This window comes from Bombyx mandarina, chromosome 03 (genome assembly GCF_030267445.1).
Source record: "Bombyx mandarina strain Sakado chromosome 03, ASM3026744v2".
NCBI lineage: Eukaryota > Metazoa > Arthropoda > Insecta > Lepidoptera > Bombycidae > Bombyx > Bombyx mandarina.
In genome coordinates, this window is record NC_143210.1 from 2186721 (window position 1) to 2213731 (window position 27011).

Below are 27011 nucleotides of genomic sequence, written 5' to 3' on the forward strand. Positions count from 1 at the left end.
GGACCCCACTGCAGCTTAGAATCAACTGTTATACCAAGAAAAACTGTCGAATCCACAAGCTCCAGTGTCTCTCCACTTACAGTAATATTAGTGTCAACTTGTCTAACATTAGGTGTGGTAAATTTTATACATTTTGTTTTTTTGTTATTTAATAACAGATTATTAACACTAAACCAATGTACCACGCGCGAGATAGCATCATTCACATCGTCATAATCTTCCAAATGTCGTTTAATTTTAAACAATAATGATGTATCATCAGCGAATAATACGACCTCGTGACGGGTTTCAATAAACTTAGGTAAATCATTGATATATACAAGAAATAGGAAGGGACCCAATATGGAACCCTGAGGAACACCCATATTAAGTAAGACACCGGAAGATCTCGTTCCTTTAACGTCTACCTTTTGGATTCTTCCGGATAAATAAGATTTAATAAGTTCTAATGAAACGCCCCTAATACCATAATGGTGTAATTTCCTCAACAATGTATTATGCTCAACACAATCAAAAGCTTTAGATAAGTCGCAGAAAACCCCAAGGGCATTATGCGACTCTTCCCAAGCCTGAAAAATATTTTTAATGAGATCTACACCTGCATCAATAGTTGAACGACCTCTAGTGAATCCATATTGTTTGTTATGAAGCAGGTTATTGGAATTGAAGTGGTTCAAAAGTTGTTCCAGAATAATTTTTTCAAAAATTTTACTCAATGTTGGTAGTACTGAAATGGGCCTAAAGTTAGAGGGGTCAAAAGTACTACCAGATTTAAATAACGGTATTATTTTACTATATTTCATTAGATCAGGAAACACACCACCATCAATACAGTCATTAAATATTGTAGCAAGGTAAGGTGCAATTATATCAATAATGGATTTTATAACATTAATTGAAATTCCCCATAAATCACCAGTTTTCTTAATATTAATGAGCTTGAAATTATCAATTATGTCCTTTATATCAATATTTGTGAACTTAAAGTTAACACTGCATTTATCAACATGATTTTGCAGTAATGATTCGGCGACGGTAGGAGATGAAATTAAAGATTTTGTGGTAGAAGCTGGGATATCAGCAAAGTAGTGCTCAAAGGCACTGGCCACTTCTTGATGAGAAGTTATTATTCGATTATTGATTTTTAAAGTTAATTCAGCATTGCTGTTTCTGACATTCCCAGTCTCCCTATTAATGATATTCCAAGTCATTTTAATTTTGTCAGGTGCATTTTTTATAAGATTGCCTAAGTGCATTGCAGTGATTGAAGAGGAAGGTTTATATGTATAATAACATCCATTAAATAGTGGAAAAATCAATAATAAATTACAGTTTCCGAAGCGAAGCGAGGGCGGGTCGCTAGTTATGAATAAAATTCAGACTTCGATACTCTCTCAATATGTCACTTAGATTCAGATGGGCTGTGAAAACGTTGGACTAAAAGAAAGATATCCGAACGATACCCTTAGATATCTTTAGAAGGTGTATTATGAATAGCCTATCAATGAGGAAACGTCTTAAGCCCACCACGAGCTTTATCGAATGACGGATAGCGTCGTGCCCCCGAAATCGGTGACCTGACGTTTATCTACTTCAGCAAAAAAGGAAAAAATATTTACCCGAATAAGTTGCGCTGAAAATTATTTTCTCAGGGACGCGTGAGTACATTGTATTACTATTTACACTTTCGTACAATGGAAACATTATAAATCGACCTATTTGAAGAAAATTTAAAAAATTTGTAGACTTCTTATCCTTCAGGCCGATTACTTAAAATTTTGTATTTAATCTGCGAGATAACGAAACATGAATATCGAATAAGAATTATGCATTCCTCTTATCTTATTGACGGGATGCGGGTAGATTGATAGAACTGAATACTCGTAATAGTGTTTTTGTACCAATGCTTATTTTTTAATAATTATTATTATATTATAATACTTTGTATTAATTGTATGTATATTTACGGAGATATGTATGTGTATATGTATGTGTACATATATGTATATGTATTTCACTGGAATGGTACACCGCGCGTAGTTCGTTTCCAAATGATTCTTGTCCACCTGATGGTTGTCTGGAAGAGATCGTTCTTAGCGATAAGACCGCCAATTGTACTTTTTTGTTTTTAATGTATCGCACAGTTTATTTGTTTTTTGGAGTACAATAAAGAATACTCTCTCTCTCTCTCTCTCTCTTGTGCCAATTAAAAGGGTTTAAAGCCATTATACAGATAGAAATATTTAAATACCTTAGCCTACCTAGGCTTTGTAAACATTATTATTGCGCGTATTGTTTTTTTGCCGATTCAAATTCAAATTCATATGAAAACTTAAGCCTCATTGCTCCATAAGAACTATGGTAAGCTTAGGCCACTTTTGCGGTGACGGCCTCAATTGGACCCGGTACATGACGCTGGCAATCAGTTTTAATTTTTCAGCGCAAACTATCAACAGCAAGACCCGCTTGTTATCAATAATCTATACTAATATATATAAATCTGAACCATGCTTGACTTGAAACTTTGTATGCATGTAGAAAATACATGGATAGGCTAATATTTATATGAGTGTTGAACTCCCTAATAATAATTAATGACAATAAATAATAATGTTAATTTTAAATACCCAGCGAAGCCGGCGAGTACGGCTAGTTTCATTGTATAATCTAAAGACTCACCTACTAAAATCACGCCCTGCTTCGTATACCACACAAAGATCTGAAACAAAAAAAAAAAACTATATATAAATACGTGAAGCAAAAACTTTGTATCCCTTTTTACGAAAATTGCGCGGACGGAGGAGTATGAAATTTTCCACACTTATAGAGAATATAGAGAAGAAGTGCACAATGCTAATATTTTTTTAAAATAATGCATAAAGGATACATTAAATCAATAAAGAAAACATTACACACACTACATACCATGTATTTGACGCACACACGCATGCATACTATTTATTGTCAAGCTTTTGTTCTTGACGTCTGTTGTCAAATTGAGAATATATTAATTGTTTGTCTTTGTTAATATTTTTTATAGCGTAGTCTTGGCGAAATTTGTGATTATAGAAGTACAAAATACAATCATAATAGTGTACAAACTTACAATTCCAATTAATTATAGTCGAATTTCGACTACTGCGGGACCTCTAGTAATCAATTATTTAATTTACTCCCTTCATTATTCTGAAAGTATTATCACATCGAGGGGTGAAATGGTATTTGGTTTAAGCGAAATTTCCCTTTAATACGCGACATTTATCTTTGTAATTAAAGATCCGTTTTATTTGGTATTACTATGAATAGTCTTTAATTGAACTTCAATTAAGTTTACACCATTCAGATAACTGAATGAGTTTTTTTAGTATTTTTTTTTTATTTTTTTATTGCTTAGATCGGCGGACGAGCTCACAGCCCACCTGATGTTAAGTGGTTACTGGAGCCCATCAGTAAGTTATTTGGGGTACGCCCAGAACAGACGGAGCGACGATTTCGAACGGTAGCCATCGGGAAATGGATGAGGGGAGCCAAAGACCGGGCTGGGTTTAGATTTTTCCCACTAAGTTGGGAAGGGTGGAAAAAAATAACTTTACTATTATTGTATTTAATCTTTTTTTTTTTTTTTGCTTACACCGACGAACCTAATGTTAACTGATTACCAGAGCCTATAGACACCACAGCCGAGGATCGTGCGCAGTGGACTGCTATAGGTTGATGATGATGACATGATGACACCACAACGTGAATACAGCCACCCACCTTGGACTTTGAGATCTACTCTTAATTGTATAGTAATTATGCTATTTTGTGTTTTTTTTGTTTTTTCAATCTCTCTTTTTTTGTTGAGGTTTTGAGCCTGTAAATGATGCTTTAAGGTATAAGAAATCTATATATATAAAAATGAATTGCTGTTCGTTAGTCTCGCTAAAACTCCAGAACGGCTGAACCGATTTGGCTAATTTTGGTCTTGAATTACTTGTGGAAGTCCAGAGAAGGTTTAAAAGGTAGATAAATATGAAAATGCTCGGAATTAAATAAATAAAAATAGCTATTTTGTTTTTCCTTTGATTCCTTTTGTTTGTTTAGGTATTTTATTTATCGATTGAGGCACTACGAACTCTGCCGGGCCAGCTAGTCGTTAATAATTTTATGCGAACGACAATGCAAGCAGATACATTCTCACTGTCATAAATGTACGTAACATATTCATATAAATGAGCACACATTATTCAAAGGAATATCCCGTTGCAAAAGTTTGCACGAGAAAGTTTCACGTAACTTGATTAAATCGTGTTTAGAAGACGGGTAATGGATAACGATAAACGATTGTTATGTGTTACGTGTTTTATTTATTTATTGCTTAGATGGGTGGATGAGCTCACAGCCCACCTGATATTATGTTACTGGACCCCATAAACATCTACAACAAAAATGCCGGCATCTACCTTGGGATATGAGTTCTAAGGTCTCACTTGTAACAGTACAACGGCTGCCCCACCCTTTACACCGAAACGCATTACTGCTTCACGGCAAAAATAGGCAGGGCGGTGTAAAGGTTGCAAAAATGCCGCTTAAACTAAATATCACCGTCAATATATATGTAGAAGTAGCTCCAGACTCACGAATGACCAAAATCAGTGAATAAGATATTAGATTTAATATACATTTATTTCTAGGTCAAGAAAGAAAGCGCCATCGTCGCTGAAGAGACAAGTTATTTACTGAGAAACTGTAATTTATAGGGTGTGCCGAAATTCAACATCAAGCAAACGAAAAGCAGCTTACATAATTTTTGACTAAAATAAGAGAAGTTCACGGAACTGGGTTAAGTGAAAATATTTTTTACATGTTTTATTCGTCTATAATTTCGTGTTTCATTACATAATCCTAAATGGTGTTATTTGTTAAGTGACATATTTTAAACAAAGCAAGTTGTCAGTAGCGTTTATTTTAAGATTGACTTAAAAAAAAATTATGAGTTAAAAGTCAGGGACATGCATATCGAATAAATTACATTTTTTTAGACAAATATCAATCAATACTAGTGGTCCCGCAATAGTCGAAATTTGACTATAATTAATTGAAATTATAATATAAGTTTAAACATTATTATGTTTTTTTATTTATTGCTTAGACGGGTAGGTGAGCTGACAGCCCGCCTGATGTTAGGTGGTTACTAGAGCCCATAGACAACGTTAATGCGCCGCCCATCTTGAGATATAAGTTTTAAGGTCTCAGTATGGTTACAACGGCTGCTCTACCCTTCAAGCCGTAACGCATTACTGCTTCACGGCACCTACCCGTGCGGACTCACAAGAAGTTCTACCACCAGTAAGGTACCCGTGAGGTATACCGGTATTTCTTAGCGCATTTCTTGAAAATAGATTAATTTAAGCTTGATAACACAGCAGATAGATAGCTACATTCACATATATATTGAGTATAAGTTTAATAAACAAAGTGACATACGACATCGCGCACTGTACCAAGGGGTTTTTATTGAAAAAAGGCGACCAGCTTTTCAACCATGAAATTGAATGTCGGGTTAACGTGCGATATCGGTGGGAACAGGCGGTTCGCGGAACGATTTCTATTTCATTTATCTTTAATTTATTACCACTTCGTTCGTCCTTGTTTCTTTAAACGGAATAAAATATGACTCGCTCCGGATGTACGTAATTTGGGAAAGGAATTTCTAGTCCTTAAGTCGTTTGTATGGGCATGGTGCAAACGATTTACAAAAAAGAATGTATATTTTATTCAATTGTAACATTGACTTCCACCCTATCGCAGCTTGTTACGAATGAGAAGGAAATGTGAGGTTACAAGGAGATCGTTAGGAGTTTTCCGTCCGGAGAAACAGCAAGATCTGTGCTTATGTCTAGATCTTGTAGTTTTTCTTTAAGCTTAAAACAAACAAAAGGAATTGTTTGTTTTAAGTTTATTTTATACAAAAGCTTAGGTCTTTTATTTATCGGTTGAGGCACTACGATCAAGTCTGCCGGGTCAGCGAGTTTATAAATAAATTTACATTGACTTGTAAGTAAACAATTATCCAACTAAATTTAACTTATCTACTACAACTTATCTAAATTAAAGCCAAAACTCAAAACAAGGCTATCAAAGAAGAAGATTGTCTTGAGCATTTCTACTGCACAAGTTCAGTGACCGCTGACATGCAACAAATAGATACAGTTTCATATTATGACACAAAGGGACGAAGGGCGTACTCAGATTATATTAGAGGGGGTTCATTATTCTTGAATGGGGGTTCATATGGGGTTTCATTATCTTTGAACTAAGGTCTCAACATTTACAGTAACTTTTAGTTCGTTGATTTAAATGAGCTTGTTCTTAAATATATCCATTTATTTAGGAGAAGTCGTAAGGGGGCAAATAGTCTGGAGATGGTTCTGGCGATATTATTTAGGTTTCTTCATTTTCAATCTTACTTAAATCGTTCACCGTACTCCAGACCTTATTCAATTAAGAAATTAAGAATTATTCTGTGCTCTCTACTACTAAGCGACCACTCGCATCACATCAAATGACTATTTAATTTAAGTTTTTTTTTTTTTTTTTTAAATAACAATCACGACACGTTAAATGGTCCCGTGATAGGTTCGTAAAGAACTTGTGTTACAGGTACCAGATAACGTAAATAAATTTAAGATTTTTATTATACACATATGTACATATATTTAATATACATCCATAAACCTGGAAAAGACGTTTATATTTATCATACAAATATCTTCCCTTGGCGGGATTCGAACTCGCAACCCCCTTGTGTAGTGACCATGTCACTTACCACTACACCAGACGGCCGTTATTAAATTATAATTCTTAGCAATAGGACCCGGTAATAATTTAGAAAGGCGAAAATGACGGATTTGTGCTTTTAATGTCGAGAATAATTAATTATAATTTGCTAAATTACTGCTGGTAGGAGCTCTTGTGAGTCAGCGCGGGTAGGTGCCACTACCCTGCCTATTTCTGCCGTGAAGCAGTAATGCGTTTCGGTTTGAAGGGTGGGGCAGCCGTTGTAACCATACTGAGACCTTAGAACTCATATCCCAAGGTGGGTGGCGGCATTTACGTTGTACATGTTTATGGGCTCCGGTAACCACTTAAAACCAAGTAGGCTGTGAGCTCGAGCTTGTTCAGAATCTATTCAGTACGAATATTAGGTACAAAACAGAGCACAAAGAGAACCACGAATATTAGAAACACTATCCTATCTCATTTTCTCCCAAGTTAATGTCTTATTAATTTTTATGTCTGTCTCTTTCTACTGTCGCTTTTTCGTTTCATCGGCATTCGAATTACAATGACGCTAAAGAAGTTTTTACTTCAATAACAATAATATTTAAAAAAAATCCTCGATACTTTTATTGTGATACGCATACTTATTGACATACAATAACAAAGCCCTACAGACACAGCCCACTGAGTTTCTCGCCGGATCTTCTCAGTGGGTCGCGTTTCCGATCCGGTGGTAGATTCTGCGAAACACTGCTCTTACTAGGGTCAGTGTTAGCAACTCTCCGGTTTGAGCCCCGTGAGCTCTCCTACACACGCTAGGGTAAGCTGAAATAGCCTCTCAAGTCTATCAGCATAGGTAGGAAAAAAAAAATACAATAACTCTGTCCAATCTCCAACGTGTAATCTCCAGGACGAAAACCGCGCCTAGTGCAGCGGGTCCATAATGTCCTTAACCGATTAATCTATAACTTGACAGTTCGGGCCCCATCCAGTTTCCTGACTACGTCCACGTGAACGACCAACGCAAAGCTCAAACGTATTGGAAATTCAATCGCTTATTTGCTTTTTAAGATATTGGAAAGGCTTTCTATCTTCGATTTATCAGAGTTTAATGTTTATTTATTTTTATTTAGAAACTATGATATATTGCCAGAAGAAAATATTTACCTGTATACATATAATTAAGTTAAGCTGGTATAAAAGCTATAGCAATTTTTTTTTCCTACCTGTGTTGATAGCCTTGAGACGCTATTTCAGCTTCACCCTAACGTGTAGATGAGCTCACGGGGCTCAAACCGGAGTGTTGCTAACACTGGCCCTAGCAAGAGCAGTGCTCCGCAGAGTCTACCACCGGATCGGAAACGCGACCCACGCTTGTGGTAGAGAATGTTGTTCGGAGCTTGTATATATGACAGCTTATCTGGAAAATGTCGTAAGCGACATTCAGGCATCTGTCAAAGATCTTGTGTTCTTGGATGGGTACCCGCCACAGTTGGATCATAAAAACTAAATTGAATTGAACACGAGGAGCACTCTAAATAAAAAAAATAATTCACAAAATCGGTTCATATGGAAAAAGTACTGAGGTCCTCATAAAAAAAAAACAATCGAATTGTTAACTTCCAAATTTTTTTGAAGTTAGAAAAATGTAATTAATATATGAAAATAATTATATTCTAAATCTAATCAGTAGTTTGTCGAATTTCAACCATTCATAAATTAAATCAGTCATATTTGGTTTATTTGAAACCGTTGTAAGCTCTCTCGGAAGCTTTTAAGCAATGTCAAGTGATGTGGGCGGAAACTTCAAGACACATAGCGTGTCGAGACTCACTTAGACAGTGGTTCTCAAATATTATAATAAATATGTATTATTTGGGCTAAATAATTATCGTTCACCATAATTTATTTTTGTTTCGATTGCAACTCAACTTACAACGTAATTTTTTGTAAGTATATTTGAAAAGTTTTACCGTAAAGTAACTTTATAAAATACATCATAATTTAAGACGTTTTCGTTATATGGGAAGTCCATACGACCACTCCGTCACATTTCAGCACTCAGTCCCTATTTCACTCTAAGGCTGATTCTATTTTTGCTTAACAATCGTCTTGAGGAGATCGCTTTAAGCGACAAGGAAGCGTGTTATATTGTTTCAATTCGGTCTGGATAGGACACACTCTACAGCGCAGTGGGGTCAACGCTGCATCGATTGCGTTGGAGTTGCAACCGCTTGGCAGGAGAAGACCTGGTCGCCCTGTACACACTTGACGACGCACCGTGGAGAGAGAGATGAGGACTGCCGATGTGACCTGGAGTGATGTCAAGGCGCAAGCCCAAGACAGGGTCTAGTGGAAATAACTTTGTGAGGGCCCTATGTAGCAGCGGGGTACCAGTATGGACAACAACAACAACAACCGGATCTTTGATGTATTTTTTAATAAAAATAATCGTGAAGAATACTCTAATCTATTGTGTAGAAGATACCGCGGTATTTGTATTTAAATATGTAAGCTTGAGGGTAGACATTATCTTGTTGAAACACCAAGTAAAACGATGTCACTTTTTGATTCCTGATTTAATCAACAATATGTTATCTTAACAATTCACTTTAACACTTGTCCAACTTTAAACAGTACGTACAACAGTCACTGAATCACACAACGTAACAACGATATAGTAAGTGCACCGGGCAAACGCAGTCCAACGAATGTTCATTTCAAGGCACGTTCCGCCTTTTTATACTAGCCGGCGCAGCTGGCTTATGAGTCACTTCTGTTGCACCTGTTGTTTACGAGTGGAACGACACGGCCGGCGCACCTGGCTTGTGTGAGTCACTCCTATTGCACGTGCTATATAACATAAATATCGTTAACGCCGTCACGGCCATACTGACGTGCGCTCGTCCTCGTGTGCGCATTCTTATGGTATGTCTGTGAACAACAAACGTGTTCGTTCATTCTGACATTAACGGATGCAACTTAAAACGTGGTCTATGATATTAACAATCTAGTACGGTTCGGTTCGCATAATTCTTCAGAAAATCCTATACTGGCTATAAATAGCCTTCAGACTGCTTACATACCTGGGCCAGTTCATTTAAAACTCTTCAGGTATGTAAGTATGTCCCTTTTAACTTAGACCGGAATTGTTATCCCTTCAGTTTTTCGAACTGGACCGGATAATGCTAGACCGAATCGCAATCCCTGTAGCTAATTGTTGTGGCTAATCTGGATGAAAATCCCTATAGCCAAGCCATTGGACCGGACAGACCCTTCAATGACTTCACACTTTTTTTTTTTTTTTTCTTTTTTTTTTTTTGCTAGTCCGGATTAACATCTCTCTAGCCACATACAATTCTCTTTTTTTTTTTTATCTGCGTGAACGGTAGCGTTTGTTAAAACATTTCTTAAACCAGAACATTTATACGGAATTTCTTCAGAAATAGTGCGAGACCGACCATCGTTTTCTACATTTCCAACACCTGCACCTGAGGTGCCTGAGCTTACAGACATTGTATCACTACCCACAGACTATGTTTGCTGTATCGCTATTTGCGGACAAAAATGTCGCTTCTATTGTCAGTGATAGAGTCGTCATCATTAAGATCAGTTTCATGAACAAGATTAATTAACCCATCTGTGTACGCCGTCACGTCATCGTCACTATAATTTTCAGAAATTTCTAGTAGGCCTGACGGGCCTCGAGGTATTTCACGTAAGTTTTCATGGGGAAATTTGTACACTCTATTAGAACTATTTACATGTCTCAATTTATACCTATCGTTTTCCAAAACTGCAGTAATGTTGAAGGGACCTTTACATTTTCGGTCAACTTACGAAAACAAAATCCCCAGCGGAAAAGAGGTTGACTTTAGCTTTGCCTCGACTAAACCAAGCTTCTGTTTGTGCCCTTTTTTTTTTATGTTTTCGCCGGTCTTCGACCGTGCTAAATCAAGATCTAATCTAGAGGGATTATCACTCTGTTGAAACTTTAAGATATTTCAAGTGAACTACCCTGAACGGCAAACGTCTATTCTATTGGAGTAAACCCTGTTACTCGACAGCGTGCACTATTAAGGGCGAGTTGAATATCCCCTAAGTGCTCTTACCATCATGATTGGTCTAAGTTACTTTCAGATCAAAGAGTGACTTGTTCATGAAACCGCTTACCATTGAATAAATTACTATGACTTTGTTTTATAAGACTACATTCTGACCCTGAATGGAACATAAAGGGGAAGCCAAAACCACTTATCTGTAACACACTGAAGCTCTGGAACACACGTTGACGTCTCTGGTTGCACCTGCCACAGCACCTGGAGCAGTGTCGTTTTTCTTCTTGTAGCGCATGGAACACCCAGAAGCTACATGACTCGCATCACCGCACACGTAACAGCTGACTTGCAGGCGAGAGCCGGGCGCCCACGGATGAGGAGGTTGTTCAGGTTTTGCTCACAGTCTCCTACGAGGCGGCGCGCCCTAGCGCAAGTGCAGCCGGAGCGCGGGGGCTCCAATATCGGCAGTCCGTGCTGGAGGCGTGGTCTCGTCGTTTGGCGGACCCGTCGGCCGGCCTCCGTACCGTCGAGGCGATCTGCCCGGTTCTCGCGGACTGGGTGGGCCGCGACCGCGGAAGTCTCACCTCCGGCTACCTGTGCAGACTCACAAGACATTTTACCGCCATGCAAACTTCTTACCGCAACAAATCTTACCAGCCACCACGCAAACTACAATTTTACGGGTTCCACCTCTCTTACACGATGTTACTCCCACACTGAGGAAGCTAACCGCGAACACATGTCAAGCACGCACTTCACCGGAAAAACCTGCATCCGCCAGCGGAACCCGAACACCGCCGCATCGCCAGACACGAACGCACCGGACGTCTTATCTTACAGGTCACGACGACTTCAGATGTGTCAATTTTTCTTCCCCACGGAAACTTGCTTGCTTTCTTGTTTGCTTGCTTGCTTGCTTGCTGAAGCCCGAAGTCATCGAACGTGTAGTGTTATTGGTATTGAATCGAGTAGATTCTAAAATTTCAGCGACAATTCACAGTCTCATGTCCCGGTTTACTGTACTAGTGCCATGTAACTCTAGCAGTAGTCATTGGCTTAAAAACGATTCGTGTCGGAACTACCCACTCGTCATGACAGATCCATTATTGCGATCGAAGTTTCACTTGAGATTTGCACTTGCCTTAATTTCTTGCAATAGCTTGTTACGTGTTGTATTTCCGTTAGTAAATGCCATGTGATGAAGTCGACAGTTAAACTGGGCAACATGAGCCAGAACGTAAGATGTGACGATTTTTTCGTGGCTCAGATCTTCCATCGAGGTAACAGAGAAGTTATTACACGACTTACGTATGCTGCATTCACGCTCTTGTGGCGTACCACTACTAGTATTCTGATCTGCATCATGTTTTTTTTGCTGTACTTCGAACATGTTCAAACACGTCACGCCAGTGAGAGTAGAGTCCTGATCTCACTTCTGATGTAAGCTTGAGGGTAGACATTATCTTGTTGAAACACCAAGTAAAACGATGTCACTTTTGGTTTCTGATTTAATCAACAATATGTTATCTTAACAATTCACTTTAACACTTGTCCAACTTTAAACAGTACGTACAACAGTCACTGAATCACACAACGTAACAACGATATAGTAAGTGCACCGGGCAAACGCAGTCCAACGAATGTTCATTTCAAGGCACGTTCCGCCTTTTTATACTAGCCGGCGCAGCTGGCTTATGAGTCACTTCTGTTGCACCTGTTGTTTACGAGTGGAACGACACGGCCGGCGCACCTGGCTTGTGTGAGTCACTCCTATTGCACGTGCTATATAACATAAATATCGTTAACGCCGTCAAATACATAATATTGTTGTAGTTATTCAAGTATGTAATCGTAGAACTGTTAATTTTTTTATTCAAATAAAAATAAACGGCGAAAAATACATCAGAAAAGTGCCTCCTTGTGGCACGTCGCAATGGATATACTACTGGAGGTTTTAATACGAGAAGGGTTGACGTCAGGCAGTAAGTAGTAAAACGATGCCAAATCCCAATGCAGCATAGTAAGAAGCCAATCTGTGGGACAGGACGGTGCCTGTAATGTGGGATAAAAACAAGATGAAGAAGTTCAGTTTTCTTACTTATTGAAACATCAGTAACTACTTAATTGATTATGGATTAAAATCCGTGACACATTTTAGTTGGACACGGTGAGCTATTTAAGATGAAATTAACGCGCTTTTTATTAATGAGCGTTGGCCCGATTCGACAATCAAAATTAAAAGGCCCCATTGAAAATCTACGGTATTACTTTGATAATAAAATGGATGCATAATTGAAATTATTAACAGTTAAAAATGTAATAAATTTGAGAGCCATCGACTTTCCCATCCGAGACTCCGGTACGTCGATCATTGAACTTAATCGTCACGCAACTCAGTGAGTGAAAGCAACTATTGTTGTTCCGAAGTTGCGCAACACACGCAACTGCGGCGTAATTTCGCGATTGAAATTAATTATGACTCATTCAAGCTCACGCACACTCGCTTAAGTAAGTCACACGATATTTTATTTATTGAGAACTGATTGACAACTCCTCTGAAACTAAGTGTCGAAGTCTACAGCCGGGCCGCCGGTTTTTAAACAAGATAATTCTAATAGCACTTATCCCTTCATTAATGCTCACATGAATAAAGCCACCTATGAACCTACTATTCCCACGTCGTGGAATTCATTCGCGAATATCAGTTAACGTATTTATTACATTAGAAAAATTACATCAGATACTAGATTACGACTTGGCATAGTCGCATTGCTCAGTACAAATATACCGGACCTCTTCTTATTCTTTACGACGACTGCTAACAGTTTAAAAAAAATTCACGGTCGCTTATGGCCATCACAATGCCAGAGATACAGCCACAACTGTAGCTTCCTAAGGAGAACATTTAGGCTTCGTTTTAATTCAACCATCGAATAGCGTCCAAAACACCTCGGAAAATTCATTCATACTGCGTTGAAAAATGATTTTTAAGGGCATTATGGATTGACTTATAGTCCAAGATCCCAGGGCCCCCAGACGTCACGTATTTTCTGACGAACGAAATGTGGCCGATTGTGTAGTGTTAGTATGTACTAAGAACGCATGCCTACCTGCTACCTTGCTTAGACGGCCAATTTTCACGTATCAGGTACTCAAGGTATATAAAATCATGACCTACTTCACGTGATTATTTAATTTTTAACTGATCAAAAGATCAAAGAGACTTAGATTCGAAAACTGACGATCCTTCAAAATTTCTTATGGTCCTTATGAGCGACATCATCTCGAACGATTATTAAAGACCGTTTAGGTGTTTATGTCTTATTGACTAATAAAATGAATCTCGCTTTTTTTAATTGATTAGAAAATAAATCGGATTCAGTAAATTTTTAAGCTATTGCATAACTGTTATCGCGGGCTTTGAGCGCGGCGACCGAATCAAGAAATTCCGTAACGAAAATAAAACCTAACACCCCCACTCCGCCTACCATGTAGCTCGCGTTCAACACATCCTCACGTTGCGCTTGAGTAGTGTTTGTGAATAAGCGCGCGGCGTGACGTCGCACTGCATGCGCCTCATGAAGTTCTGCCCATCTCTTTCTCGCGAGGTCTAGCTAATGAGTGTGAAGGGGACAGTTAATGTTTTGCTTTTGTTAATGTTTATAAATATATAAAGTGGTCTTATGTTATTATTGTTTTAATATTAAATTATTATTGTCTAATCGTAATTCCATAAGTTGATAAAAAATGCTATGCAATAGCTTTACCGCGGCTATCCCCGAGTGCCACACGTGTTTTTTTTTTATAAGTTCACGTTCGACTCTGATAGTATTCCGTTCATGTCTAATGGTAAATTGATATGACGCGATTTTACATTCCTCTAATTATTTTGTACATGCGAGACATAATAATTGCGCATTAAAAACAACGCTTAGTCGGGAAGCCTTCAATCCCTCCGACGCTTTTCAAGGAACTTCCCGGAGCTTTCGAGATGTAGAGAACTTTTCGAGCAAGTGTACGCGCGCGTAACTTGTGTTTTAGAGTGTACTTCATGGAATTAAATATTTTATTAATTCCCTTCTGCGCTGTTCAGCGGAGCTTCTTTGAAACGAGAATATTTCTCAAGGGTTTTTGTAATCGATTTTGTTTTGAAACTGGTCAGCAATTTCTACTGAGACTGTTAATATGATTATTGCGAAATTCGTAGTCGCAAAACACACATTTGTTTACGTGCTACCACTATAATGACAGGATATTGCCATATCATGAGACGGGACGAAGACCATCTAGTGAAGATCGCATTAAGCTTGCCAGAACCAAAGGGAGGTAGAGGCCGCCCGCCATCGACCTTGTGGTCAAACATCGAAAGAGACCTTAAGAAAGCCCAATTGCCAAAACCGACAACCCAGGACAGATCAGCCTGGCGCCGTAGAGTGAGGAGACCCGACCCCAAATACCGGGAACAGGGACGGATAGTAGTAGTAGTAGTAGTACTATAATGACAGGATATTTAATGAAGTAACATACGTGAAGTTTCTATTCCGTGTTTACTTGTGAAACGTTGGGGTATTGGGGGGGCGAATATTGAAACTGCCGCTAAGAACGGCGTTTTTAATACGCTTTTATTAGCTTCAGACGTATGTATGTAAAGGAATCTTTGAACATGATTTTGACCCCCTTCAAAACGTCGGATTAACTCGAAATTTAATATACTTAATAAGGACCGATGTCAATTCAATATTTAAAAAAAAATATGAAAAAAATATTTGAAAACATTGAAATTCAACTAAAAAATGAAAAATAAATAATAGTCTAAAAAAACTAACAAAATACGCTTTTATAGAAAATCCAACTAAAAAATAGAAAAAAAATTTTAATAAATTTGAATTAAAAACTGAAAGACTCGTGTTTGTGAAATAATTCCAATGAAATTCAGAGATACACAGCGAGCTAGCGTTTTACAATACATTTTGATAAAATTTCGATTCTTTTATGGTAATCCCAACCGAAGTGGATTTAGGTACAATGTTATTCTAACCCTTCTCAGATCCGGCAACAGCTGGTAGAATCACCGCCTAAAGAAACTGTTTCCGTGTCTATTCGTTGACTTTCAGTGAATTTGTCAGAATATAAAACAGATAATGATGGTATACAAACATATGCTGCATCCGGGCAGCGCAAGGCCTAGGGGCGACCCTTGGGGAAGACTTACGTACAGCAGTGAACGCCCGTGAGTGAATGAAGATTAAGAAAAGCCATGATATGAAGTTCAACTGCAATTTAGAAAAAAAATCAAAGATGGAATGATGATGCGATGATTTTCTCGTAGAGTTGTAAGAAAGAGAACTAAGATTGACATCAATGTTCACTTTTTTTATATACAAAATGAGATGTTGTATATATATACACAACAACGTTGTGTGTATATACAAAACGCATATTTAGTAATTAGGGAATAAGAAAAACGCAAAGGTTTTTTATATAGTTTATCTGAGAAATATATAATACAATTAATTGAACTGAAAAGATATTAAAATGAATGTAGTACTTTATTTCCTTTGTTTACGGATTATTCTCATTATGCAATTGCCTTTTTTAATCGTTTATTGAGTTAATGAACTCAAAGTCCGAAGGGGGCATGTCGTAATTTAACCGGCTGGATTTGACGGTTTGTTGGAAGTTATCCGGGTAAGAAATCAGAGGTCGGTAACACTAAATAGAGGATTACTAGTAGGAAAGTAACTTAGCCCCCGGGAAAATGGCACTATCGATAAAAAAATGATAAAACCTCTTCGGAATATTATCTCTAAACTGGAACTCTGTAATTAATCTGGAAAATGTTTTACGAAACTGTACACAGACAATATCCACTCAAAATCTGATCCGGCTTATCAGGGAATCGGATTTTAGATTTCTCATTTACAACAAATACAGCGCGCGTACCGCTTAGTCCCGACTATTTTTATTAACACAACAAAAGCTAATCGGATAGTACTCGGGACGAGCAATCATCGGGCGCCACTACGCATTTATGGACTATGAGCTGATTAAAACTGTGAATTTTAGGTGGGACATAACGGTTTCTTTGAAAATTCACCTTTTTTTTTCTTACCTACGCTGATAGCCTTGAGAAGTTATATCAGCTTCGCCCTGACGGTAGGTGAGCTCGCGGGGTCAAACCGGAGTCGTACTAACACTGGCCCTAACAAGAGCAGTGCTTCGCAGGATCTACCACCGGTTCGGAAACGCGACTCACTGAGAAGATCCGGCGAAAAACTCAGTGGGCTGTGTCTGTGGGTTAGCTCGCTCGTTGAGCCCTTCGTCGCCAACGACGGGTTCGACGAGGACGGTGACCGGTGCTTGTGGTACTTAAAAACACCGTTAATGGATCAGGAGGATCCGTAATGACGTGTTTTGGGCGACGTCGACTGTTTACCATTCGGTCTACAGGATCGGGTATGACTCACCTGATCTGCGCTCTAGGCTTAATAATGTAAATACTTTTGGTGTTACTACTGTGCTTAGGAATTACCGGAGAGTTCCTACCTAAAAATCTGTGCGTCCAGTTATATAAACAATTTTCGTGCCTGACGAACTGTTCCCATGTGAAACGAAGTTAAAAATATCGTAAATTTCGATTGTTTTCTCTTCGAATGTACCTTTAGTTAACATTAGCTTTGGTCATTATGAACAGCGATCATCCACTATAATCTATACATCGATAAATAAGTGTCTAGTCTTTATTTGCCAGCGCTGAAACCACTTCGTTACCAACGCTATTGCACTACGTATCAACATTTCCCCGTGCGACTGTACCCGTGGTGCATTAAAACGCTTAAAACATAGCTAGACCGTCTATACACGGTCTACACATTAATTTGATGAACGCGAAATTAAATTGAACTTAACAATAAATCGTAAATTTCGACTGTTTTGTGTCCGAATGTACCTTTAGTTAACATTAGCTTTGGTCATTATAAACAGCGATCATCCCCTATAATCTATATATCGATAAGTAAGTGTCTAGTCTTTATTTGCCAGCGCTGAAACCACTTCGTTATCAACGCTATTGCACTACGTATCAACATTTCCCCGCGCGACTGTACCCGTGGTGCATTAAAACGATTAAAACATAGCTAGACCGTCTATACACGGTCTACACATTAATTTGATGAACGCGAAATTAAATTGAACTTCGTGACGTAGGTACGAACGAAGTGCTCAGTTTTCAGTTGAACGTTTGTTTGTTTAAATTTCTAGTTCTATGATTCGCGTGGGATTATATCGTTTTTGGGTACCCCCTTTTTTCTTTTTCTTACCTATGCTGATAGCCTTGAGAGACTATTTCAACTTCTCCTTGACGTGTAGGTGAGCTCACGGGGCTCAAACCGGAGTGTTGGTAGCACTGGCCCTAGCAAGAGTAGTAGTGGCTTAGCAGAATTTACCGCCGAATCGGAAACGCGACCCACTGAGAAGACCCGACGAGAAACTCAGTGGGCTGTGTCTATGGTTTAATTTACTCGTCGAGCCCTTCGTCGCTTGCGACGGGTTCGGTGAGGACGGTGACCGGTCGAAATAATCCTTGAGGCTATTAGCAGATATAAAATCTTCGATCTTCAAATTTCAATGCATTACTTCACGAACCAAACAGACAGGGTGATGGCACCGACCCGCGCGTGTTCGAATGTAAATTCCCGCGTAGCAATAATTTATTAACATTGTTAATCACACGTATCGTTTGTCAGTGTGAGCTCGGCAAAAGTTCTCTCTACATAAAGGTACTTTATGTTGGAAATATTGGCGCACATTTATTCATCAATTCTATCCGCCGTCAGTATATTATACATACTCTGTTTTAGTTGGAAAAATCTTTTACTATTTCCTTTGCCAACGTGTTTTGTTTTTAGTTTTAAAATAACAAAAATACAAATTCGAAAGATACAGGGTGTAATTAAAACTATTTTTACTAGGCTATGGTTTAATCTCGGGTTTTTCATTATCATCTTATTACTTTTAAGGTTTCAAATACTTTAGAGTTTTCGTGATCACGGACGAGTGTGAATTATCAAAATTAAACCGTAAAACCGGTTTAATTAAAACAGTTTTTCATTAACCTTATATCACGAATAGTATTTTTTATATATTATACATAATATATTGTCTGTGCTTACGGTTCATGAAGCCGTTAGTTTATGAAGTGATATTCGTTCGTCGATTTTGTATTTATTTATATTGTACTAAGCTAATGATACCATCATGTCGTTTTTATCGTCGCACCGTCCACCACCGGAATAGCGTTTATCCATACTACCTAGAGCCACTGCGGTCAACCACAGTGCGTATCCAGAAGTCTTTTTTGCCACGTACCATCCGGCTATGGAATGAGCTCCCCTCAACGGTGTTTCCCGAGCGCTATGACTTGTTCTTCTTCAAACGAGGCTTGTGGAGAGTATTAAGCGGTAGACAGCGGCTTGCTTCTGCCCCTGACATTACTGAAGTCCATGGGCGACGGTAACTACTCACCATCAAGTATATTCGTCTGCCTACAAAGGAAATAACAAAAGGTAACCTAAGCTAATAGAAAAGTCTGAAGTGTATTGAATAACGAAGCCGTCTATATAGAATTCACATTCGATTTTTGTTCCGCTAATGACTTTTGCATCGCGTGTCACGCTAAGAATCAACTGACGCGTGGAGTTTAGTCTCGAGGGAACACAGGGGCCGACGCCAATTGCCTCACGTGAGGTTAGCTCACGAATACTAAAACGAGATATATGAGGGCTTTGTTTGTTAAGCGTATAGTGTATTTCGTTTCATACTTTATCGTCCTTTCATCTTCGATTTCTCTACACCCTGTTTCTGATTGGATGGTGCGTTGCAAAGTTGTATAAATAAAATTAAAATTAATTATTACCATAAAACGGCAATTTGATACTATAACCCCTATTATTAAATATAATTCCTTGGGCTGGATTTTTTAACCGTTTTCGAGGTTTCGGCATGGCTATACAACTTTTTTTTAAGTAATCTGTAAAATATGATTAAAGCTATAGCGAATATTTGAATTACGTATTATCCACGGCTGGTCTGGTCTTGGTCTGCTGATGCGACTTGCCCCTACGGCTCTAAGCTATTTCCGAAAAATTACGAAGGATAATCTTTTCTCACTATACCTAGTCAGGTCATAAGTATTGTCACACATTAAAAACTTTTCTTTTAGAATGCTGGCCACAAAAAAGTTTATTGAATTCGAATTTCGAATTGTTCATCAAAATAAAAACGTATACTTTTAGAATTTTACTAATTTTAAAATTTGGAGTGGACGCTTAAAGAAGACCGTGTTGCAGTTATTGGGTTGCATCGTTGCGGTTACGCGCCAATTCAAATTTTTAACATACTGAAAAATTTGAATATAACCAAAAGATTCGTTTATCGTTCCATCAAACGATACAATGAAGACTCTAGTGTAGATGACAGGTCAAGAAGTGGTCGCCCTCGGTCTGTTAGGACTCCAGCAGTGATAAAAGCTGTGAAGGCACGAATTCAAAGAAATCCCAAACGTAAGCAGAAACTGTTGGCCCTTCAGATGGGGTTAAACAGAACCACGGTGAAAAGGGTGTTAAATGAAGACTTAGGGTTTCGGGCATATCGAAAAAAACCGGACATCGTTTGAATGCTCGTCTAATGGACCTGAGACTGAAGAGATGCCGCGCTTTGTTGAAGCGGTACGCGGGAAAAAAATATCGGGAAATTCTTTTTTCGGATGAAAAAATGTTTACCCTAGAAGAGAGCTACAACAAACAAAATGATAAGGTGTAAGCACACAGTAGTAAAGAAGCGAGCAACCGTATTCCGCATGTCCAACGAGGGCATTTTCCATCCTCGCTCATGGTATGGTTGGGAGTTTCTTATTGGGGCTTAACAGAGGTACATTTTTGTGAGAAAGGTGTAAAAACGAATGCAGTTGTGTATCAAAATACAGTCCTGACGAACCTTGTGGAACCTGTTTCTCACACCATGTTCAATAACAGGCACTGGGTATTCCAACAAGATTCGGCGCCAGCTCATAGAGCGAAGAGCACACAAGACTGGCTGGCGGCGCGTGAAATCGACTTCATCCGGCACGAAGACTGGCCCTCCTCCAGTCCAGATTTGAATCCGTTAGATTACAAGATATGGCAACACTTGGAGGAAAAGGCGTGCTCAAAGCCTCATCCCAATTTGGAGTCACTCAAGACATCCTTGATTAAGGCAGCCGCCGATATTGACATGGACCTCGTTCGTGCTGCGATAGACGACTGGCCGCGCAGATTGAAGGCCTGTATTCAAAATCACGGAGGTCATTTTGAATAAACTTTAGTGTCATAAGAATCTATGTTTTGTTAAGTTCATTTTGGTATATGAATGGTTACATAATGAATAAACTTGTTTCAATTATTTTACATTAAACATGTGACAGAATTTATGACCTGACTAGGTATCTATAATAGCGGCCCGCCCCGGCTTCGCTCGGGCAGTAGCGCATACAATGTAAAGAAATAATTTAGGTATTTTTTTTAACCTGTGTTACATTATTTGAGTTTTATTAAGGATCCCAACTTTTTTTAATAATAATAATATAGCCTATGTCACCCGGTGATAGTGTTGCTTACCAACAGTGAAAGAATTTTTCAAATCGGCTCAGTAGTTTCGGAGCCTATTCAATGCAAACAAACAATCAAATCTTACCTCTTTATAATATTAGTATAGATATGGTGAATTAAGGTCAGCTCTTAATGATAACTGTATTGCGATTCTAGCGAGTATGCTTGAACTGTAACCCCAGCGAATCGCGAAATTGTACCATCTAAGTAACAAAAAGGAAGAAAAAAAAACACTTCTTTCTTTGCACTGTCAATTCTGCAAGAATCTTTTCTGCGCAATGTTATCTTGCAATTTAAATGGGTCACGAGTTTGTCTCGAGTTTAGTTGCGAGCTAAAACAAAAGCTATAAATACATATTCAATCTGTGAATTCAGTTTTCCTTAATTAATATCCGGTATTTGATACAAAACGCCAAAGTAAAACAATTATAAGGCTCGAATTAAGCGCTGGTTAAGTTATATCCCTATAAATCTATCCAATTTAGTCGTGGAGCCCTTTGTTTATTCCCGTTTTTGGCTGAAACATCTAAGAAACTTTACACAAAGCAAATTAGACCTTATCGTCGTTTATAATAAACTTGTTTCATTTAACAACTTTTATGTTTCGAGACGAATACTTAAGATTATCCATACAGAATATCTTCGTCTTTGCACTATTAATATAGAGGTGAAAATCGCTTGTCAGGTAGGATTATTGATGAATCTCATCAAAGCTTGCGCCGGTTCGGTCAATCCTGAATAATTATTTCGAATCAAAACGTTGTTTTGATAGCGTTCGCGACAATTTAGATAAAAGCCTTCCACAAATTTGCGATTAACAATTGTTTTATTATATTTAGTGGCATCGCATCCGGAATCCTTTTGCCTGCAACAAAAAAATCTTCGGTCGATGGACCAATGCGCAGATGATATTTCACGGAAGTCCGTAAAACTTAAGTATGTATCTCACGTGAATTTATTGTGAACACAGATTACTTTTTGAAATAACAAAAATTTATTTACGCTGTAAAGAGGGAGAACTGAAAGTCTTAACCTTTCGTTCCGGAGGAATTATTTTTAAACGGCAAGTACCGACAACAAACTTGCATTTAGTATCGTCGTGCATCAAAGCGAAAGTATGAAAGCGTTGGTATGAAAAGACACATTCTAAAATTATTAATAATTGGTTTTATACATTTTATTATTATTTATACGTTATTAAAAATACTTTTACTATTATTGTTTATACATTATTAAAAAATACTTTTATTATTATTATTTACACATTATTAAAAATACTTTTACGATTTAATCACGCCCCACCACGCCCACATATCTAAGCAATAAAAAAGTATAATTGAAAAGAATGAGTGAAGCTGTATGAAAATGTTACAGTATTTTGTCGGTTTTCGGAAATTTTCTAAATAATTAAAACAACTTTTACATTTTAATCCTTTAAATGCTATTTTTTTAAATGCTATTATTTCGAGTACTTTACAGTTTTCGCGATCACGGACGACATGAGAGTAAGTGTACTAGGGCCAGTTTTAGCAACGTCGTCAGGTTAGAGCCCCGTGAGTTCACCTACTAGTTTTGTGAATCTAGAATAACCACTCGAGTTTACTAGAATAGGTAGGAAAAAAAACCAGTAAGTTTAGTTATGTCAGTTATGTATGCGACTCGTCAGAAAGCCGTAAGAGATACCCGAGATACTACATATTAACCATTTATTGTCGTCAGTAGAACCGGAAGGCTCTGTGAGCGTTAACGCTAAGCACAAAACGAAACACATTACGTAAGTATCGTGACGATAAAAACTGATCAATTAATTTGTAAAAAAAAAACAACCACGATATCCGGTTTAATTGGTGACATTTTCAAAGGTGAATTTTGTAACTGCACTATTAATTTAATTATAACGTAATAATTGCATTAATTGCGTAACGTATACTTCCGAATGTGGCTTTCGTCCCCGGTATTAGTGTCGTAAAACTTTTTTTTTTATTGCTAGATGAGTGGACGAGCTCACAGCCCACCTGGTGTTAAGTGGTTACTGGAGCCCATAGACATTTACGACGTAAACGTGCCACCCACCTTTAGATATAAGTTCTAAGGTCTCAAGTATAGTTACAACGGCTGCCCCACCCTTCAAACCGAAACGCATTACTGCTTCACGGCAGAAATAGGCAGGGTGATGATACCTACCCGTGCGGACTCACAAGTGGTCCTACCACCAGTAAATAAATTTTGTAACTGCGCTATTAATTTAATTGTAACGTAATAATTGCATTCATTGCGTAACGTACTTCCGAATGTTGCTTTCATCCCCTTTAATAGTGTCGTAAAACATTAACGATTTCCGGTGCATCGATGACATTATTTGAATCAACCTCAAATTCTTGTATATATCAGCGATTAGAGGTCAAGTAACCGGGTATAAGAGAATAATCCCGGGTTAACAAAACAAGTAGTTGAATTGACGGTATTTGATTTCCAAGATATCATATTATATGCAGTTGGAACAGCGCCCCTAGCGGCAAACGAAAGCAAACCTTCCAACACCATTACATTTGAGTTAACTTTAAGGCTATGCCCTAAAAATCTGATAAAAGACAAATATTTTTTTGTATGGAACAATATCGACATCTTGTAGCAGATGCCCCTAAGCTTATATGTTGTTAAAGTTAAGGCATTTAATTATTGTATAACTAAACATAAAATATAAAAAAATAATAAATCATACAAGTCTTTATTTGTTATAGACAAATTGATTTAATTTTATCAATTTGTGGTTTCTGAAAATTTACAAAATCCTTCATTAAAAATAAAATAATTTCCATCTACAGGAGCAATGAAAAACTAATCGAAGTGAAGCCATCTAGTGGCGGACGCCCGTAAACATTTTTGTTGAGCGCTTGAGTTGCGTATCTATAACTAATTTATGTGTATTATCTATGCTATCGGGAACATTAAAAAACTCGCACTAAGCACACAGGTCACATATGACGTTCAGAGATTCCACGTAAAGTCGACGTGGCCCGGCCGGATAGCCGTGATGTGTTTACATGCCCGTCATCACATCACGCGGACCACACGCTGGCGTTCAGGGAATAACGCTCGCGTCGGATTTCGTTCTTGTTATGACAGGATATTTTTGTGTACTTACATTCTTTTGAATATCCTGCGTGACATCCTTCGAAGAATGCATCGTTTCTAATTTCAAAGTACTAAGTTCCTGCGCGTTTAAATTTTCATACAAATCACATTATTATTTTCTATAATAAATATGAATTGCTGTTCGTTAGTCTCGCTAAAACTCGAGAACGGCTGGACCGATTTGGCTAATATTGGTCTTGAATTATTTGTGGAAGTCCAGAGAAGGTTTAAAAGGTAGACAAATATGAAAATGCTCGGAATTAAATAAAAATAGCAATTTTGTTTTTCTTTGATGTGTCGGACGGATTCCTTTTGTTTGTTTTAAGTTTATTTTATACAAAAGTTTAGGTCTTTTAATTATCGATTGAGGCACTATGAAGTCTGCCGGGTCCGCTAGTGTTAAAATAAATATAGAAAAACGACTGAATGTGTGATCTTTTTGTCTTTTTGTTATTTGATAAACAGAAACAAAAAATCACACACATTCAAAGAGAAAAGTCTCTTTCGCACGTTCCAATGGATTTACTATTGGAGTATAACCCAGGGAGGACTGACATCTGTCTAGCGGCTGGTAGTAAAAGTCCTATCAAATTCCCATGCCGAGGAAAGCTGCGCCGACCCACATAATATGAGAATAAGGATCAGAAGGAAAAGTCCCTGCGAGCAAAATGTACATCCAGCGCAGGCCCCTAAATTCCTTAACTCATTCAACAAGTTTTCTTCTAAATAAACTTAAACAATCCAAAAGGCACACAGCTCCGAGATAAATCAACCCACCCACAGAATGTCATTGTGCCGGACTCTTCGTATGTGTATGTAATATGTGGGTAGATTGTGTGTGCACACGCCCATAGATAAACATTAAATGTATGCACCACTGTTATTTAGGCTTTCTCTCACACCGAAACGAATGTATATGGGTAGTTTCGTTCAATAATTTCTTTTAATTCAGAGGGTAGGTACACCTAGCTTTTTTTTTGACTCGATAGACAAAATTTCACTGCTCACTTTGAAACATTCATAGCAACAACAAATATTTTTAATAACGATAAAGTGGTGTACCACAATAGCGTTTTTGGTTGACTGGTAAAGAACGCCTTAGGGAGTGGACACACGTCTACGGTGCGGCGCCGGTTACCGTGTACGTGTACCATCATCCTGCCTATTTCGGCCTGAAGCAGTAATGCGTTTCGGTTTGAAGGGTGGGCAGCCGTTGTAACTATACTTGAGACCTTACAACTTATATCACAAGGTGGGTGGCGCATTTACGTTGTAAATATCTATGGGCTCCATTAACCACTTAACACCAGCTGTTAACTAGTCTTCCCATGTAAGCATTAAAAAAAAACAAAAAAACGTGAGTTTTAATTTGTACTTTGGTTATTTATATCAAGCCCCAGAGTATAACAAATGCAACGAACGACAATGTAACGCGCGCGAATGCAAAGTTATTACTTCACGGTGTAAAATAAGACAGTATTCCATCTCACGCATCGCGGGGTCCAGAATGCACTTTATCAAGATCGCTGGTGCCGCATCGCTGAAATATAGCTCGAACTCAAAGGGATGTATCTGTTGTTTACCACGACCACGCGAGAAAACTATTTCTTTGACCTATTTTAAATGTGTCTGGTTTGCGAACGAATTCGATTCGAGAACATTCTTTGTGTATGTCATTGGAATATTTCAACTTACTAGAGGTCCCGCAGTAGTCGAAATTCGACTATAATTAATTGGAATTGTAAGTTTGTACACTATTATGATTATATTTTATACTTCTATAATCACAAATTTCGCCAAGACTACACTATAAAAAATATTAACAAAGACAAACAATATTTAATCTATTCTCAATTTGACAACAGACGTCAAGAACAAAAGTTTGACAATAAATAGTATGCATGCGTGTGTGCGTCAAATACATGGTATGTAGTGTGCGTAATGTTTTCTTTATTGATTTAATGTATCTTTTATGCATTATTTAAAAAAAATATTAGCATTGTGCACTTCTTCTCTATATATATATATCTCTATAAGTGTGGAAAATTTCATACTCCTCCGTCCGCGCAGTTTTCGTATAAAGGGATACAAAGTTTTTGCTTCACGTATTAATATATAGATGCCACAATGTTCGGAGTTGTGAAGTTAGAATACATGTTTGCTTTTATGTTTCGTCTGATTTTGATGCGAACAAACGTTAACAAATTGTCACGATCGACTTTCACGGTGAAGGAAAAGCATCGTGTAATAAAAATCAAAACCCGCAAAATTATAATTTGCGTAATCACTGGTGGTAGGACTTCACGTGAGTCCGCACGGGTGGGTACCAACGCCCCGCTTATTTCTGCCGTGAAGCAGTAATGCGTTTCGGTTTGAAGGGTGGGGCAGCCGTTGCAACTTTACTGAGACC

At 38.0% G+C, this 27011-nt stretch overlaps 1 protein-coding gene and 1 long non-coding RNA gene across 5 annotated transcripts in view; one reads left to right on the top strand and one right to left on the bottom strand.

Annotated features, from left to right (window-relative positions):
• The window catches only part of LOC114250780 (rho-related GTP-binding protein RhoN), a 125749-nt gene that overhangs the window by 81177 nt on the left and 17561 nt on the right, over window positions 1-27011 (bottom strand). For 2 of the 4 annotated variants that reach the window (XM_089739209.1, XM_089739189.1), the window contains exon 2: window positions 2680-2719. The exons of 1 other annotated variant lie outside the window; for it this stretch is intronic. The gene's annotated coding sequence lies outside the window, so the exon portion shown is untranslated. The remainder of the gene's footprint in view (window positions 1-2679; window positions 2720-27011) is intronic. One more of the 4 variants, XM_089739200.1, reaches the window with a different exon arrangement.
• LOC149503237 (uncharacterized) overlaps window positions 1-27011 on the top strand; it is a 137049-nt gene that overhangs the window by 67913 nt on the left and 42125 nt on the right. The window lies entirely within an intron of this gene.